General features: G+C 41.1%; 1 protein-coding gene across 2 annotated transcripts in view; it reads right to left on the bottom strand.

The window, feature by feature from the left end:
* LENG9 (leukocyte receptor cluster member 9) overlaps positions 1-12681 on the bottom strand; it is a 93244-nt gene extending 80563 nt beyond the window's left edge. Inside the window, exon 1 of one of the 2 annotated variants that reach the window (XM_044081585.1) lies at positions 12572-12681. The gene's annotated coding sequence lies outside the window, so the exon portion shown is untranslated. The remainder of the gene's footprint in view (positions 1-12571) is intronic. The other variant, XM_044081591.1, reaches the window with a different exon arrangement.
* Positions 12682-15756: the final 3075 nt, after the last annotated feature.

Consider the following 15756-nt stretch of genomic DNA (forward strand, 5'->3'; position numbering starts at 1 on the left):
TCTACTTTGTGTCCCTTTTTTGAGTCAGACATAAAAAAGTTTAAACATCTGATTCATTAATGTCAACTTCATCTAACACTTTTGATTCTATAGTGATTTGCAACAACATATCACTACCTGACCAAGTTTATAGACAAAATTATTTACTTGCTACCTTGTCAGATGTACAATGAACATGTTACAGTAGACAAAGGCTAAAGATAAGCTGTCTTCTACTTTGTGTCCCTTTTTTGAGTCAGACATAAAAAAGTTTAAACATCTGATTCATTAATGTGAACAAAAGTACTGTCTGGCAGTCAGCCCTGCACTTTTCTCACACCTCTGAACATGAGGGTGGTGCATGCAGCTTCATACTATACAATACTATGCAAAAAGTATAAAGCTGCTTTTGCATAAAACAAAACAGGTAGAGCAAGTTTTCTTAGGTCTGGAAATGGTAATGAACTGCACTGAATCACAGGGAGCATAGCTCTCAACTGTCCAGCTATTTGCAGAATGTCCGGATTTTTGGCTCCAGTTTTTGGTCTGTTCCTCACAAAATGTGTGGTTTTCTGGCAAATTAGTGAGGACTGAAGTCTCTAGATAATGACAAACATTTGAGTTTCAGACTTCATGTCAATCAAAAAATGTATGATAATACAAAATCTGTCTTTCTAGAAGTTTATAAGCACAATAGTTAAAATCTGTCCCTATTTCTGGGCCTTTGTTACTGCTCTCAACTGTCCACATTTTTGCTGAATGCCCAGACGTTTGCCTCATATTTTTGGTCGGTTTCTCATAAAATTTTGTTTGTTTGACAAATCATTCAGGATTGAAGTCAGACAAATAACAGACACCTGAGTTTCAGACTTCATACCATTCAAAATTCATGTAAATACCAAACACGTTATTCTATCAACTTTCTAAGTTTCTAAAAGCAACATTATAAAAATGTCCCATATTTGGGGTCTTTATTCTCTATTACTTATGGCTTTGCCCAGATTTCTTGCACTAAGAAGTTGAGAGGTATGACCCCCCCCCCATTTTTTGGCTTTGCCCAAATTTCTTGTGTCAAGAGGTTGAAAGATATGACCTGGAGGTGTCCACAGCTACCAGCATATCAGCTACTGACATATTTGCCATGCACTATATTAAGGAGATATACCTGTGTTCATTATGACATCAGGTGCATTCCAAATTGTGTACACATTTGATTGTTGACAAAGCACAGTATGCTCCTGAAGAGTCTTACCCATTAAATCATTCTATTTCTGCACTGTATATTCCATTTATTTGGTGCTTTGTAGTACCACACATCTTATTGTTCATGCAAAAAAATCCTAAAAGTAGCAAAACTAATATTTCTAATTTCAGCAGTTTGTCATTTGTTTTTCTTTTGTATTTCTGCATAGTGATTGTTCTATACTGTAACTTTGTCAAGATTAAAAGGAAGGCAGTTATCTATTAAACTTGCTTGTAAAATAAATAAAATAAAAAATAAGCCCTTGTTACCAAAAGTTGCTGCTGTCTAGTGGCAGACCAAGAACCGATTAGGAAGACTGGCTCTTAGAAACATGCCTGGCTTGGCAGATGTGCTATGTAGATGGTTGGAAGTCAGGATTGGCCAACGAAACAAGCCTGATTATGGGAGGTATCAGTCTGCCAATAAAAATTAATATGTAGCTCAGCAGTCACCCAATAAGTATTTTCTTTCTCCACCATGGCTTGCCGCCCACAGTTATACAACATCTAAAAATTATTTGGCATTGAAAAGTTGGCATTGTTTACATTTTGTATAGCAGATGGCCATAAAGATAGGATTAGACCAATGCCAGTTGCAGCTAACCTTGCTGAAGATCAGTATTTTGTGGGGTCTAGTGGCATACTGCACTCATAGCTCCATCTCTATCAGGTATAAATATTCTCTGATATCTAGAGGGGATCCTACTTTCCATTCCCAAAGTAAAGATCAAAATTCCTTGTTTTCAGCCTCCACCATTTAATCTTCTTCTGCATAAAAGATTATTTATTCTCATATGTCCATTTCTTAGAACCAAAATCTAGATTCCAATTTTGCCATGGAAAATGTGGCAATATCTTTGTAAAGTTTTATTTACACTTTGTGACCAGGTTAGTCCAGTGGGTTAGTGGCCTCTTTTCAAGGAAGACCCAAGGTGGTATTTATACCAGTAGGGGAACTTTGGCCAGGGCATTAGGGAACTTCCCCTATTCTTTTCTGTAGGCACTGTGCAATCTTTAACATCCACTTGAGCTACCACCAAACTCCAAAGGCAGTGGTGTTTCCATATTCATAAAGGATGCGCACACCTCCAGACTGGTAGCCCAACATAATGCATCTGAGATACTTCAGGTGCAGCTAACATTGGGTAAGACAGCGATTCAGGTCGTAGCCTGCTACAGGTCTCCAACCATGTCCCAAGACTCACACTCCACATTCCTAAGCACCCTGGAGAATATTAGGGTCCAACCTAGTACTCTCATACTGGGCGACTTCAACTACCCCTCTATTAACTGGGAAAACTATTCATGTACCAATACACTTGTCCAATGCTTTCTGGAATTCATTAATTCCAATGCTTTGGACAGGCTCGTTCTTACCCCCACTAGAGGTAGCAACATCCTTGACCTGGTCATTACTAACATGGGCGACCGTTGTTCTACACCAATAGTCCCTGGTTAGATCCGACCACAAACTAATCACCTTGGAAATCCATACTCCCCCCCCACACACACACACACAAAGGTAACCACCATGAAACACTTCTCCAAAACTAACTTTGGGCTCTTAAAAATAGAGGTGGCTAACTTCACGGCACCCATGCAAATGGAGAATAGTTGCATGACCACCGAATCATACACCAATGCACTGTATGAACACATACACAAATGCATGGATCTCGCCATACCCAATAGAACCAAGATGCTCTCCTCAAAAAAAGGAAGCCAATCTGCTGGTCCCCTGCCATAAACAAACTCTACAACAGAAGGAGTAAACTGATGCGAAATAAGGCAAAGTCCCAAGACTGGAAAAACTCCCTTATCAGCCTCAATAAAAGGTTGAGATCCCTCAAATCCTCTAAAGCTAGCTATGAAAACAGAATTGCACCAGATAGTAAAGACAACCACAAAGCATATTATAGTTATGTAAAGAATCTCCACAGCAATATCCAGATTTGCTCTGAGCTACTGCACAATGGTACCTCCAACAGATATTGCCAATATACTGGCCGACAGATTCAGTGCTAACTTTACCCGCCCCAAAGGACCACTCACAATTAGATTGCCAGGCACACAGTATTACTGCTGCACAGGTTAAAACAGCACTGTCCAAGGCCAAGAGTACAGTTTCTATGGGACCTGACAATATCCCTGGCTGTGTTCTACATAAACTACAGAGTGAACTAGCACATCACCTGTGTGCCCTGTTCAATCACAGCCTCACCTCAGGCTTTGTCCCTACCAAATAGTGCACTGCTACAGTCATCCCTCTCCACAAAGAAGGAGAGGATGCAGACCCTGGGAATTATCGCCCAATTAGCCCGACGAGTCTGATATGCAAAGCTATGGAACACATCATCATGGATCTCATAAACAAGGATATAGGAAATCTCTAAACTCTGGATCCTACATAGTTTGGTTTTGTGAAGGGTAGATCATGCCTGCTTAACTTGGTCGACTTCTTTGGGTCAGTCACCAGAGCTGTGGATGAAGGCAAAGTGGTTCATACAGCCAACCTTGATCTGGCCAAGGCCTATGATACCATTCCCTACTCAGGAATCATAGAAAAACTCACTAAGCTAGGCATCAACCCTATATCACTAGGTGGGTTGCAAACTGGCTCACAGATAGAACCCACAGTGTGAAAGTAGCTGACTCCAAGTCAGAGTGCCAACCAGTCACTAGTGGAGTCCCACAGGGTTCGGTCCTGGATACTCCTGCTTGGTATCTACTTCTCTGAAGTCTAGGCTAACACAAAGGGACTCTGGCTGATAAAGTTCATAGACAATTGCAAGTTGGGAGCTATTATTAACTCCAAGTGATGTTGACATCCTACAGAAAAGCCTCAATGACATCAACGACTGGTGTCAGAATCATGGCCTTAAGCTCAATGCCAAAAAATGTGTCTTCATCCCCCTTGAGAAAAACCCAGTTCTCTTGAATTACCACAAAGATGGTAGCCCACTGAACACAGAAGGCGTTATAAGAGATCTGGGAACACAGGTTGACTGCAACCTCTCTTTTGACCACCATGTTGCCATTGTGGTCAGAAAGTCCTTCTATGTGGCACATCTCATTACTAAGGGTTTTGCATCCAGGAAGAAAGAGGTCATTGTCTCCCTCTACTCTTCCCTCATTAGGTCAGTCATTGAGTACAATGCCCCATTTGGCATGTGCCTCACTAGATACCTGCAACAACTGGAGAGACTGCAAAAGTACCTCACAAAGAGGATCCTAGGCCTTAACACTTACCCTATATGGACAGACTCAAAAAACTCCAACTATTCTCTGTCTCATATCACCTACTTAGAGACGATCTCTGCTTGACTTACAAAGCCATGTCTGACCCAGCTCTATTAGAAATGCTACATCTAAAGAAATCCCAATCCATCTGCACCACATGCTCCAGAGACCTCAACAGAACATGCTGGAGGGCCATGTCTGACCCAGCTCTATTAGAAATGCTACATCTAAAGAAATCCCAATCCCTCTGCACCACACGCTCCAGAGACCTCAACAGAACATGCTGGAGGGACAGGTTCATAACCCAGAGACTGCCTATACTATGGGATAGACTTCCCTTACATGTCAAGCAGGGCACCTCACTGGCCCTCTTCAAGAGAAACCTTGATGAGTGGATGGGAAATAGAAAATTCACCCCGGGGATCACTCCAGTGGCTCTATTCGACAAAAGCACTAAGAACTAAGGTTGGGTAGCATGATGCTAGGGTAATCCTATGGGCTAGGCTTGTAAAGGCTCCAGTACTAGCCTAGTACACACCTATGAACCAACTCAAGTGATGGGACCTCACTTTAATGTCTCATCTGAAGGATGGCACACTCAAGGAGTACAGCACCCCCAAATGCAGGTCTCATCTGAAGGATGGTGCACTCAGGAGTGCAGCACCCCCAAATGCTGCACTGTAAAGTTAACAGTCCAATCATCTAGAGCTGGAATAGAACCCACAGGCTTCTTGTCTTTCAGCAGCAAAGGCGAGTGCTACTTGTTGCACACTGAGTGTGCTACCGTATTGCAACTGATTTATCCAGACAAGTGCTTTGGGGCAACTGGGATATTGGACTAGGCTCCTCAACAATCTCTAAAACTGCAAACCTAGTAACTACGTATGAAATTATTAAAAAAACAGACTCACACAGCACAAGGTTTAACTTAATCAAGTCAACCACTGATTTATCCATTCCTCTTTCTATCTCTCTCTGTCCATATTCTGTAGTCATGTCTATCCACTGCAGAGTTGTAGGGCTCTGGCAAGGCAGCAACCATGGAGAGTTAAGTACAGTTGTGAAAAATCTTACTATAACAGTAGTTTGTCCTTGCCTTCACCACTGCAGTATTGATTACAAATGGGATTCCTTGCCACGAAGTCCAGCATCTGGCCAGTTTACCAAAATCTACCATTGCTTTAAGGTACGCTGAACTTCACCTACACACTCCTTGCATAGGGTAGAGCATAAAGGTGATGTTCAGGCATACCATCCTCAGTACTGATTGCCACAGGAGAAACACCAATCCAAGGAAAACCAAGCAGAACCTGCACATCCATGAAGGAAAAATGAGGAGGGAGTGAATACTGCAGCGGTGAAGGCAAGGACATCTGCTGTTATGGTAAGATTTTACACAACTGTACTATGTCCTTACATTCACTGCTGCAGTATTCATTACAAATGGGAGAGTGCCAAAGCTCAAGAAGAGACTTGTGAGGAGGAAGCAGCAGCAGAACCCTCTAAGAAGCCAAAACCAGCCCTAGCTCTGGAGATACCATCCAACTGGTAATGTTTGGTAAAGGTATATACAGAAGTCCAGGTAGCAGCTTCAAGAACAGAATTAGTGTCTAAGCCTTTGAAAAAAATACCAGAAGAAAATATTGCTCTAGTAGAATGAGCCTTTACAGAAGAAGGAAGGCTCTCGCCATGAAAAGTGTAAGAAAAGGAAATAGCTTTGAAATCCAAGTGGAAATAGTTTGCTTGGAAACAGCCAAATCTAAAGACCTAGGATGAAAAGAAACAAATAACTGGTCAGATTTTCTGACAGCATTAGTTTTATCCAAATAAAATCTGAGCTGTCTATGCATATCTAAGGTATGGAGCACCCTCTCACTGTCAGATTACGGAGAGGGGAAACAAGTAGGCAAATTAATAGACTGATTAAGTGACTAGTATGCAAGGACACCCTGTTCTCATGGAATATCAAAAAAGGTCAGACAAGACATAAGGGCTTGCAACTCAGACACCCACCTGGGAGAAGTAAGAGCTAACAAAAGAACTGTCTTCCAAGAACAATGTTGCAAGGAAGTTGAAACAGCAGGCTCAAAAGGAGCCTAAGTCAATTTTTCCAGAATGAAATTAAGATCCCAGGGAGGAAGAACATGCTTCCTGGGGGGGGGGGGGTCTAATATTAAGGCTGCCTTTAAGAAATTGCAGCCTCAAAACTAAAAGATAATGGGGATGTTAAAGGCAGACAAGCAGAAAGAGCTGATAAGTGGGCCTTAATAGAAGAATAGGCCAAATCAGCACTGAGCATCTCACACAAATAAGAGAGAACCAAAGGAACATCCACAGAAAGTGGGTCCAAGTCATGAGAAAAACACCAAATAGAAAACGTCTTCCATTTAGACAAGTGGGATTTCTTAGTAGTGGGTTTTCTGGCCACCTGTAGGACCTGCAGCAGGTCCTCAGAAAAAAAGGTGTCTATGAGAGATCAAAACCCTATCACCCACAATGTCAGTTGAACCGTGGACAGGTGGGGATGGATAAGAGAGCCTTTGTCCTCTGTAAGGAGATCCACCCTGTGAGGTAACTTGTGATGATTGCCCTTGGCTAGATGCAGAAGTAGAAGGAACCAGTGTTGTCATGGCCAAAAGAGAGTCACCAACAAGATTTTGGGAGCATCCTGTTGAATCTTGAAAAGGACTCCCGGAATGAGAGGAAGAGGAGGGAATGCATAAAGAACCATCCCCTTCCAAGAAAATGAGAGGGCATCCACCTTCCATACCAGAGGACCTGGGACTCTAGCAAAAACAGAGGAAACTGTCTGTTCAGAGGGGAGGCAAAAACAGAGGAAACTGTCTGTTCAGAGGGGAGGCAAAAAGATCTACTTGAAGAGTACCTCACTGGTGAACAATGTCCAGAAATACATCCCTGTGAAGCATCCATTCATGGGACTGAGTGAAAGACCTGCTCAGACTGTCTGACACAATGTTCTGATCTGAAGGAATATAAACTGCCTGAAGAGTCACTTGAAATTGGAGAGCCAGATCCCATACCAGAGGTGCTAGCCGGCAAAGATGGTAAAATCTTGTACCCCTCTGTTTGTTGATATACTACATGACTGTAGTATTGTATGTGAGTACCTTGAGAGGCACAGAGAGAAGACAGCATGAAAGTAGTAAAGAGTCAGCATAAGAGCTCTCATCTCTTTGATGTTGATATGCTCTTTCTGCTGACAAGGCGACCACACTCCCTGAACCCTCAGGGAGCCAAATGTTGCTCCCCATCCCACATCTGAAGTGTCTGTGAATAGATCCTGAGAAGGAAGAGGAGGTTGAAAAGGGAGCCCTACATTCAGAGACAACTGCTGAATCCACCACAGAAGTACTTTCTTCAGACAGGGAGAAGAGGAATAGGAAAGTCTGGAGGATGCGCATGCTGTAGCCATACCGACTTCAGAAACTGCTAGAACTCCCTCATGTGGACTCTGGCCACGTCTATATCACATTATTGAAATCTTACTACATTGGATCACTAAAGGTTGACCTCTAGTGATCAATGTAGTAAAACACTGAATAACATTTGAAAAAAAAAAAACAAAAATAAAAACTAACTAGCGTAGGCTAGACCCCCTCCACCCCCCACACCCCCCCTACTTAAATATTCCAACTCTGAGACTGCACTACATTGAGGTAAATGGAAATCTCCCCCTATTTAGATTTCCATTTACCTACACAATGTTCTGCGCTTTTGATGTTGTAGTACCGACAATATCAGCTTTAATATTGTCGGCTTTCGACATCGTGAAGTAGAACTGTCTGGCCAGATGAAGCATCAGAATGGTGGAAGCTATAATCCCCAGAGCCCTCAGAAATTCCCTGGCTATAATGGAGGCCAGGAGAGCAGTTTGAAAGAAAGAAATGAGAGTTAATGCCTTTGGAGGAGGCAGGGATGCCAGCATTGGCACCGTTTGAATCCTGCAACCCAGAAAGATATGATCCTGCGAAGAAGTCATGAAAGACTTTTTTAAAGTTTATTCTTAAGCCCAGGCTCTTAAGAAGAGAAATGATAAAATGAAGATTTTTGTAAAATGACCTCTGGAGAAGATGCCTGACTCAGCAGGTCATCCACATAAGGAAAGATTTGGATCCCTTGAAACCTGCAAAAGGTAATCACAGGAGTGAGGTATTTGGTGAATACCCTTGGGGCAGTAGAAAGGCCAAAGGGTAAAGCACAGAACTGAAAATGCCAGGAAGCAACAGAGAGATGCAAAAATCTCCTGAAAAGAGGATGGATCGGAATATGGAGATAAGCATCCTTGAGTTCCAGAGACACCAGAAAGGCCTGAGGGAACAAGAGGGGGAAAAGGGACTGAAGAGACAACATCTGAAAGGAAGGAACCTTCAGAAAGGTGTTCAGATGGGAGAGGTCTAGAATAGGTCTCCAAGTACCTTCCTTCCTTTCTGGGCACTAGAAGCATTCTTGAATAAAACCCTTTCCCCTTTTTGGTCACAGGAACCTCTTGAATAGTGTCCTAAGACAAGAGGTCTCGGTAAACCTCTGTGAAAAAAGGAAGTTGTTCCTGAGGAGGCTGAAGAATGCCCATAAAAGGAGGATGGGAAATCCAGACCATGAAGTACCCCTGCCAAATGACTGACAGAACCCAAGAATCCTGGGTGATTCAGAACCAAACAGGAAGGGAAAGAGAAAGAGGAATGTGACTGGGAACAGGTGGATAGTCAGACAGCACCTGGTTTGGCAGGAAAGGAAGGCTTAAGAATCCATGCAGTCTGAGTGGCCTTAGCAGGAGGAGTCTGTTTACTACCCTTTTTACCTTTAGAAGGAGGGCAAGATTGCCTACAGACAAAGTTTGGCTTAGAATAGTAGTTTTGCTGAAATTTAGGCACAGGAGAAACAAAGACATGCTTAAGCTCCTGTAAAGCCTTCCCCTTGTCCTGAAGAGACTTAAATAAACCAACAGCCGCTTCACAAAACAAACATTTATTATCCAGAGGAGCATCCATCAACTTAGCCTTAATATCATCGGGCAAAGGTTGAAGGCTAAGCCAAGAATATCTCCTCAGAACTGAACCAAAAGCTGCAGACTAGAAGAGGCACATGCTGCATCATAACTACATTTGATAGAATGCCGAACTTCCTGAGAGGAAGTCCAAAGCAAGGGAAAAAGCAGAAGATTTGGTCTCAGAGTCTGGAAGATCAGAAAGAGGCTGACAAGCCTGAGAAAGAAGAGCCAAGACATACCTAGAGACATGGGTCTGATAATTAATGGCCTTAAAAGCTAGGGTAGCCAAAGTATAAACCTTCTTACCCAGCCTATCCATTGTTCTACTGTCCTTGTCAGAAGGCAGTAACTTGGATGATGGAAACAACTGAGACAGCTTTTTCTGACAGTAACATGGATGAAGGAAGCAATTGAGACAGCTTATTAGAGGCTATAGACACTACAGAGGGGTCAGCAGCAGGACATTTAAACAAAAAGAAACAATCCTCAGGCACTCTGTAAAACCTATCAGACTTCTTGGGAGCAGGGGACAGAGAATCCAGCGCTTTAGAGGCACTGGAAAAAACATCCAATAAAGAAGCCATGCAGGAGGAATGGCCGCAGGTTTAGGAGATTCCATCTGCAGTAACTCATAGTACCTCTTATGAATAGCTGAAACCTGTACACAATCCCACTTAAAAAAATTCCATCATCCTAGAGATTGTGTCCCCAAAGGAAATTTCCTCAGAAGGATTATCTAGAGTATAAGAGTCCTCCTCCTCAGACCTGTAGTCTAAAGTAGAAGAAATCTGGGTAGAATAAGCAAGGAGTCATCATCAGAATCCACATCCTCCTCAGAATAATTCAATACTTTGGGCCTTTTAGGGGAAAAAGAGGACCAAGGAAGAGCAGGAATCAAAACCCTTTGAGGAGGCCTTAGCAACAGTAAAGCACTAAACAACCCCTGAGTAAAGGCTTGCCACTCACTTTGAGGATGCCTAGGAGCAGAAGAAACAGGACTAGTTTTCTGCTTCTTTTTAAGGGGGTACCTGTCCTAGAAACCAGAGAAGGCCCACTCGCAGGACGGCAGTCCACAACTGTAGCAGGAACCTCTTCCCTAAAGAGAAACTGCGGAACCCTTCTAGACCCCTCGGAAACAGTCAACCGTGGTTCCCCCTGAACGTCCAAAATGGGCGCCTGAAAAGCCTCGTCAGATGTGCTGCCTGCCAGATCCTCACCAGCCTTCAATACAGACAGGGTAGAGGAGTCTGACAAAACAACTGGGTGAGCCTCCGCATTCGTAATAACCTTGGGAGGAACTCCCGGCAGAGGCTGGACAGTGGAAGATTCCAGTCTTACCTTATGCAACTTCTTCCCTGACGGCTGATCCTCGGGGCAGGAAGTTCCAGCCATAGTGTCTTTGGCAAGAAGCTTAAGATGCTGGTTCTCAAGATACAATGAACGGGAAGAAAGCCTACTGTTTTAGGGGTAAATGCATGACAAATTAAACAAGATGTATGGTCATGAGCAGCACCTAAGCAAAAAAGACACTTATCGTGGCATTTACCCTTACTGGATGACAAGAACCCCAAACAGCACAAAAGAAACAGAAAAAGTAACCAAAAACCCAACTGGGTATGTATCTGCAACTGTGAGGACTCCAGGAAACAGGAGTATTAACAGGATGCAAACAAACAGAAAAACAGTAAAAAAAAAAATGGATGGAGGTAACAGACCGATGGTTAAAACAGTATTCAAACTGGTGGCAAAGAAGTTCAGAAATGGTATGCATGAATGTCACCTTTATGCCCTACCCTATGCAAGGAGTGTGTAGGTGACGTTCAGCATACCTTAAAGCAATGTTAGACTTTGGTAAACTGGCCAGATGGAGGGCTTCACAGCAGGGAATCCCATTTGTAATAAATACTGCAGTGGTGAATGTAAGGACATCATCAGATCTTTTGTAGGGTTTGCAGGTATACACACACACACACACACACACACACACACACACACACACACACACACACACACACACACACACACACACACACACACAATGTAACATTGCTATTCGATGTCTTAAGCACGTTTATAAAATGTGAAGAAACCAGAGAACTTAGCAAAAGCTGATATGAGCACAGACAAAAATGGAAACACCATAGAGGAGGAGCTCCAGCACAGAACTGAATGGGGGTCTACTTCTAGCTTACAGCAATATACTTTCTATGTATTTTATAAAAGCTATAATCATCACTCTAAGTGAAACAGAAGGGGCCGAAACAACTTATATAAAAGGCAGGGTAAATTCTTGACCGCACTCATGTCATAAAGTCCTTTATAGACTCAGTGACAAACTACACAAGCCATTACCTTTTTACTTCCTGTAGTAACCATTAAGGTTTTTTGGCTGCAACAATTAATATGAGCAACATTAATTATGTCTGCTTACTTTTCAACTTGTTACCTCCAGAATCAGGGACAAATCCAGAAATAATCAGGGACACTTTTTTTTTAAATATTAGCACTGTTCACTTCAGATATTGACAGAATAACATAATATGGATTAACATGCATTATCTGAAGTAAAAAGTACACATCTCTAATTATTTTTATTATAAGTGTAACCCACCACCTTTTCTCTCAAAATCACCAGGGATTAGGAGGGTCAGGGCAATTTATTTTTTGAGACATCCAAATTTTGAGCCAAAATCAGGGAGATTAAGGAAATGTAAAATACATCAAGTAAAAATACTACAATTTGTAGCTTAAATTTGATATGTTAACAAAAAAATATTATATTTTAAGAACATTTTTGTTTTTATTCTCTAACAGTAAATATAAATAGCTTTTCGGACACTGAAAATGGTCACAACTCAGTTTCATATTTTTGCTGCACATCAACATATATAACTCCAGAACTATAAACGAATGCCTTCAGCTAAATTGCTAAAGCACCACACAGAATCTCACATTAGAAGAGCTGAAACTATTTTAAAAATGCTAATCAGGTTGTAGTGATACTTAACAGAGCTTCAAATCTGAAACCATTGTCTTATTAACAATAAATTAAAAAAATAAATAGTTTTCCTTGAAAGCTCACTAATATTCTTGAGTACTTACATTTTAGTGTTACTGAAGTCCCGTTGGCAGAATCAGAAGCATGGATACTTCCTGATTAGGTCAGACAAACTTCTAACACAGCAGCTGTGCTACGTCAGAAGGCCCACCCCCTCACGGAGAAAGAGGATATCTCTTCTTCTGAGACAGATACTAGCAGTGACTCAGTTATGAGTAACATATTGTGTAATGCTTGTTTACAAGGAGCTGTTTTCCAAGGCAACTAGAAACAAGCTGAAACAAGATTTACAGCTTGCTATGCAGCATTGTTTAGCACTCATTGCAATACCTTCCTGTACTTTTTTTTATTTACATACTTGTATTACCTTTCTGTGTATTTATGCATTGCTGCCTAAAAAAAAAAAAAACCTGGCTAAATTCCTTTTAGGGTACATACAGAGATAATGATGCTTTTGTGGATGTTCTCTCTCTCTCTCTATATACACACACACACACACACACACACACACACACACACACACACACACACACACACACACACGCACACATACATGTATAACTATATAGACACACACATAAAAATAAAGGCATGTCTCCATCTCTCAGACACACACACACACACACACACACACACACACACACACACACACACACACACACACACACACACACACACACACCGACATAAATTCTCACATACATAAATAAACAAACATGCAGAAATAGTTATAGGCACATAAGAATAAACACACACCCTTACATATATATTCATAAAATTAAACACACACACACACACACACACACACACACACACACACACACACACACACACACACACACACACACGTACACGTGAGTGTGTAACCTCCCATAAACATAAAAATAAACAGAAGTATATATACATGAGCCTTGCAGCTCCATGGTCTGGGTTTCAAGACTGGCTTTCAGTCACTGTTTGTATGCAGAGTTTGTATCTTCTCTTGTCTCTGTGTGTGTTTTGTCAGGGTACTTCAGTGTCCTCCCACCTCCCAAAAACATGTGGTTATTAAACTTGTACACACCCCTTAGAGTGCTCACTTTAAATGACATATACATACACGCGCGCGCGCACACACACACACACACACACACACACACACACACATATATATATATATATATATATATATATATATATATATCCATAGATATATGTTTATTGTATTTAGCCTTGGTCATGGCAGAAAATGGATTATGATGACCTATTCACTTACCATGAAAAAAATATATATGTACATAACACAAATCTGAGTTATAAAAATATTTTATATAACTTACAATAAAAAGGCTGGCTTCAAAATAAATAGAATCATTGATTTAAATAGAAAATGTTTGAATGGTACCTTTAATGACATAGGTACTGAATAAAAGTAAACTCACTACAAAATATTTGGTTCAAGTAAGTTCTAGGTGATAAGCCACAAAGTCACCCACTGGTATGCACTCCTTGATAAAACATCTCTTTTCCAGAGCTGATGCTCTGGGCTTGTTTCTTCCTTCACACTTCCAGATCCCACTATTTCTCCTTGACTTCTCTGATTAGGTGTATGCATTACAAAGCTTTATATATTCCCTTTACCGACACCTTGCTTAACTGCCAGTAATTTTGTATACCTCATATATGTATACTGTGCATTAAAACACCCTTTCACATACTAGAACATCCCTTCACATTTATTACTGGTGAGAAGTACCATACTATGTTACATTTGATTCCTCCTTCTCCCTCAGCTTGAAATCACCTGCTTTAGGGTAATGGAATGGTTTGTACATCCTGGACAAGCCACCCAAATTGTGGTGGTTGGCACCAGGATGATGCTGGACTTTAAACTCAAAAGGCTATAAGGACAAGGCCCATTTACAGAGCTTAATATTGTTCTCCTTTTGTTGGTGGAGCTACTACATGGGAACATGGTTAGTGACAAGGGTGAACTCTCATCCTGGTAAATAAGGACCCTAGTGTTCACTTCATGGCCAAGCACTTATATTCAACACCCGAGTATTTGACTTCTGTTCATGTCAATTTCCTATTCAGGTAGCAAACTGGATGCTCCTCACTGCCTAACCTTTGAGATAATTGTGAGAAAATTTGAAAACTGGCTGGAACAATCTAAACTACTCCTAAATGCAAATAAAACTAAACTAATAGTAGTTATCACCTCCGATCCGACAATAAGTCTATAGTGATTTAACAATATTATCAGTCAATAATACTAGAACTGATTTAGTATAAAATACAAAACTACCAAGAGTAATAACAGACCATATATTGCTATTCGATCAATACATCCATAGTGCATTATCAAAAAACTAACAATAAACAAGGAACTCTCTATAATGTGAAACCATTCCTACCAGAATATCCATGGAAGACTGTATATATCTCATATATATCTACTCCTTAGTTTCCTGTATGCCTCATCAATTTTCTCTATCCTACAGTCCTCTCAAATAGCTAAACTAGAGTAATCTTATAATAAAATTGCAGTCTGAAAGTTTCCACATTAACTGAACATATCACTCGGAACTATGTTTAACAGTTGAATAATATTTACATTGAATGGCTAAACATCAAACCCTAACCACTGAATGTTCATTCAGCGAACATTCACTCAGCAAACAGGAAAGTAGCTAGTTGGCCAATACTTCCCTGTCTGCCCTTTTCCCCACTGTAGTGCACTCTTGGTGTCGGTATATATAGTTAGAGGGGGGTGTGGGGGTGAAGGTAGTGTGGTAGGATTGAAACGCTGCATGTTTTGGGATGGGAAAGTGTTGGTTAACTATTTACTTTCCCTGGTAAAAAAGTGAACATATGGTAAATGAACATTCAGTGGTTAGGGTCGATGTTTAGCCATTCGATGTAAATGTTATTTGATTGTTAAAGATAGACCCCATCACTCTGTGGCACTGCACTCCCTTAGCTGGCTGCAGCTATCTAATCTACAAGCTCATTCTTATATTAAGACTGCCCACAACATCCTCTGTATCACAGACAGATACCCTGCTACCTGCAAGTTATTAAACTGGTACGCATCCCTTAGAGTGCTCACTAATCTAATGCTTAGTACTCACTCAAAAATCTAAAAATCAGAATGGTGCTTGTCTATATTCTATGCACGCTGTTAAACTGTAGTACTTGATTCCAGCAGATATGGAAAATAATTAATCTTATCTACAACTTCATAGGT

The sequence above is a fragment of the Protopterus annectens genome, chromosome 1.part1 (genome assembly GCF_019279795.1).
Source record: "Protopterus annectens isolate FY-2018-M chromosome 1.part1, PAN1.0, whole genome shotgun sequence".
NCBI classification, from domain to species: domain Eukaryota; kingdom Metazoa; phylum Chordata; order Ceratodontiformes; family Protopteridae; genus Protopterus; species Protopterus annectens.